Raw genomic sequence first — 4197 nt, 5'->3', positions numbered from 1 at the left:
GATCATTCTCTCTCCACCTCCATTTCTGTCACCGAGTAATTTTTAATCAGTGCATACCTATGATAAAATGAAAGTACTTTAAAATGGACTCATTCTTTAAATATCTTTTTTACATTTTCATATTCATAAACTTAGTTTGTGTTCTGATAGCTGAAGTTACAGAAAAAGAATTTATTTCTTGAATTATATGAACTAAATCAGAATATACTTTTATTGTTTTCCATATAATTATACCTATTCTTATGATACTTTAATTTTTCCTTTATTAATAGATAGTTCCTATTTGAAATTAAAGACAGTTTTTATTTTAACTTTGAATGTGTTTTTTTATACTTCATAATAATTGAGAGCTTCAGGTATTCTCACAGAGTTTAGTAACAATTGTAGTATAGTATTATGTATAGTATGGTACTATAGTATATAGTGAGCTGATTGGATTTGCCAGGTTTAAGCTAACAATGAGCTGTGGCCTGGAAGCCTCTTGTTTAGAGTCAATGAGGACCTGAGGCTTTGTATTTAAAAGGTGGTCAGATCTGACTTAATCTCTAATTTGAAGGCTCATGTGTGACACGGTTGGATTCTGAAAGGTGAATTCTCTTGTTTTGGTGAGATTCAGATGTGGACAGTTTGCTTGGTTTTTAATTGGAGTTAATTGTGTTTGGGATGAACATTCTACTAAGTGGTATAGCACTAGTCTATCAGTGGGGCTGCTTTGATGCTGAACACTGTGCCACTGGTTATCAAATTCCATAATGGTTACCCATCGTGGATAGTATTTGGTGGAGCTTCCAGATGGAGACAAGTTTGGAAGCAGGAGTGGCTTCTAAACAACATGCCTCTAGAAACTCTTTGAACTTAGAGAAATGACAATAGTTCTAGAACAGGATTCAGGTCTCTTGTTCATAGGGTCGTTATGAGTTGTGCCCAACTCAGTGGCACTTAACAACAACTATGTACATTATAGTATACCACTGTGTTGTTGCTGTTGTTGTCAAGTGCCATCAAGTTAACTATGTCATACTGACGCTATGAACAACAGATCTGAAACTTGCTCTGTTCTGCGCCATCATTTTTACCTCTGCCATACTCAAGTCCATTGTCACTTTATCAATCTGTGTTGTTGAGGGTATTCCTCTCTTCACAGACCACTTATATTTTCTAGCATTTCTTTTTTCTTTCCAAGGACTGGACAGTCCTCCCGAGAACTTGCTGTTTCACCAAGCCTGCCTCCTTAGAGACTTCGTCTGCCTCTATCACAGACTCCTTGTTTGGATTTTTTTGTTTGTTTGTGGTGTTTTGTTTTTGTTTTGAGTTTGTTTTTTGTGTTTGTTTTTTGCATTCTGTGCTGTATTAAGTACTGTTCTCCACAACCACAATTCAAAGGCATAAATTCTTCCTCAGTCTTCCTTATTTATTATACAATTTTCAGATACCTAAGAAGTTATTGAAAATATGGCACCTCAGGCCCACCCTACTCTTTAAACTGACATCGTAGCACTTTAGAGCTTTCAGACCAAGAAATACTAAAAGGCAGGACTGGCCATCCATGTCTAAAATAATAGGCTTGACCTGACCTCCAGCACCCACCAAGATATCTTGGGCACTCATGAGCTTAGAAGAACCTCCATTGCAAGATCCTCATTTCCCCCCCTCAGGTCTGTCTGTCCTCAAGCCCTGCCCCCAATAAAAGCACTTGAGAAGAAAATAAATTGACTTAGTTTGGTGCAGTACTCTGAACACATCCACGAGGTCAAGTTGGCTGGTTGCATAGTTTAGATCTTCTGCATCTTTGTTAAGTTTCTTTTGAGTTGACCAGTCTTTGGATGAGAGTTATGCATTAGTCTCTTTCCACTATTTTGGTGCTATTTCTTCAAGTTTGTTAACTGTTGTTTTAAGTATTTTGTAGGTCTATCATTTGGTGTGTAGATGTTGACCAAGATTATGTCTTCCTGATCTATTATGCATTTAATCATTATATAATGCCTTTTCTTATCTTTTATGCTGGATTTCATCCTGAAATCTATTTTATCAGAGATTAGTATTGCCACTCCTCTTTTTTTAATACCATATGCTTGGTATATTTTTTTCACCTTTTGATTTTTAGCCTATCTTTTTCCTTGATCCTTAGATTTGTCTCCTGTAGACAACATATTGATGCACTTTGGTTTTTTTTATCCATTCTGCTACTCTTTTTCTCTTGATTGGTGAATTTAAGCCAGTCACATTAAGTATAATTATAGACAATTCAGGTTTTATCATTGACATTTTGCTTTGTTTTTTTTATCTGTTGTTTCTGTTTACTTTTTTCATCCTCTCTCCTTTGGTTTCTCTGTGTGAAGGACTTCTCTTAGAATTTCTTGTAGAGTTGGTCTTGTTTTCATAAACTCTTCATAAAGTTTGTTTTTCTAAAATGGCCTAATTTCTCCTTCATATTTGTTGGACAACTTTGCTGGGTACAGGATCTATTGTTTTTCAACTTTCTGATATGACATACCATTGTCTTCTTGCTAATCCGAACTTAATCCAGTTTGTTCTTTTTAGGTGACTCTTTGTTTCTCATGCTACTTTTTAGTATTTTATCATTATTTTTTATTTTGGGGAATTTGAATTTAAGTATGCTATGTCTTGATATTTCTCTTTTGGGATCTGTTTGGGGTTCATTGAGCTTCTTAAATGTGCTTTTCCTCATTCTTCTTGTTATCTGAAAAGTTTACTTCTAGTACCTCTTCCACAATTTTTTCAGTGCCTTCCCTGTCTCGTTCATGTTCTGGGGTTATAGAAATATGTACATTGTTCCTTTTGATGTTATCCCACACGATTCCAATGTTTTCTTCATTTTCCTTTCATCTCTGATTTCTCTTCTAGTATATTCCCATTGTAATATTTGTCTTCCAGCTCACTAACTCTCTGTTCCAGTTCTTTTATTCTATTTTTCTGTCTCTCCAATGTGTTGGAAAATCTGACATTTTAGTTCTAATATTCCATATTATATTTTTATGAATTTCTGTTCTTTGTAGTACTGTATAGCCTGTACTCTCTGTCTTATGATGATTTTTAAGTTCTTGTGCCTCTATCTATAGTTTCAGTTCTTTTTTCCACTTTGTTCAATGTCTTCTATAGTAGTTCAAGTTCATCCACATTGCTATATTTCTTCTGGCTCCCTGTCTCTGGAGTTTTTCTTTGTTTATAGCTTCCATTCTCTTTTCTATCATTTGCACCTCCTTCCATTGCTATCATATAACTCTACTTCAACATATTTCTCCTTGTTCCCCATCTCTGGGGTATTCACTTTATGTCTGATTCCATTCTTTCTTCCATCATTTGCACTATGTTTGATACCTATCCACATCAATATATTTCTTCTGCCTGTCTAACTCTGGGATAGTCACTGAGTCAACAATATGCTCTGTCTTTTTTGGGAAGACATAATTTGTTTCATTATGTTTGAAGCTGCCTGCTGCTTTCTTGACATTAAATGAAGTTTTTCTTGGTATGTGTTAGGCCTTTTTTCTTGTGTCTGCATGGGTTGTTGATACTTCTTTATGACGTTATTCTTTAGCGTTAAAGGCTTGAAGTGTGCTTTAGTTAAAGGCTTAAAGGTGGTTAGCAACTGGCTCTACTGGACCCCTCTTCTGGGGCTGTGGAGTTGGAAAGTTTACCTTTCCTAAAGTCATTCAGGTTCTCTCTACTCTGAAGAGCAGCCCTGCAGGAATCACACCCTATTGTAGCCCCTTCTCTTAAAGTTACTGTCCTCTTTTGTCTATTTCCTAACAGTTACAGACAAAGACGATTATTTCCTTTTCCTTTACTTTGTGGGTATAAATAAAGAATTTTATGACAAAAATTGGTAATAAATTTTAGAAAGAGTAACTATTTTCAATATATTTGTCTCATCAATAGCATACTTTTTTAAAAATATACCCACCAAAATCACAATTTTGAGGCAGAGACTCATTAAAAGTGAAATAAAATGTCATATCCTATAGGTCTGTATCACCTGATGGTATGCATAGGAACCAGATCGATTACATCTGTGGAAAGAACCGCTGGAGAAGCTCAATATCAGCTGTGAAAACTAGGCCAGGAGCTGACTGTGGAACAGACCACTCGTGCAAATTCAAGCTGAAGCTGAGGAAAATTAAACCAAATCCAAGGCAACCAAAATATGACTTTGAGTCTATCCCACCTGAATTTCAG

The 4197-nt window shown here is 35.6% G+C and overlaps 1 protein-coding gene across 1 annotated transcript in view; it reads left to right on the top strand.

The window, feature by feature from the left end:
* The window catches only part of FBXO8 (F-box protein 8), a 45019-nt gene that overhangs the window by 5089 nt on the left and 35733 nt on the right, over positions 1-4197 (top strand). The window lies entirely within an intron of this gene.

Source organism: Elephantulus edwardii, unplaced genomic scaffold (genome assembly GCF_000299155.1).
Source record: "Elephantulus edwardii isolate Elephantulus edwardi_28Jun2011 unplaced genomic scaffold, EleEdw1.0 scaffold00018, whole genome shotgun sequence".
NCBI lineage: Eukaryota > Metazoa > Chordata > Mammalia > Macroscelidea > Macroscelididae > Elephantulus > Elephantulus edwardii.
Note: the sequence above shows the minus strand (reverse complement) of the source record. Positions and strands in the feature narration are given on the sequence as shown.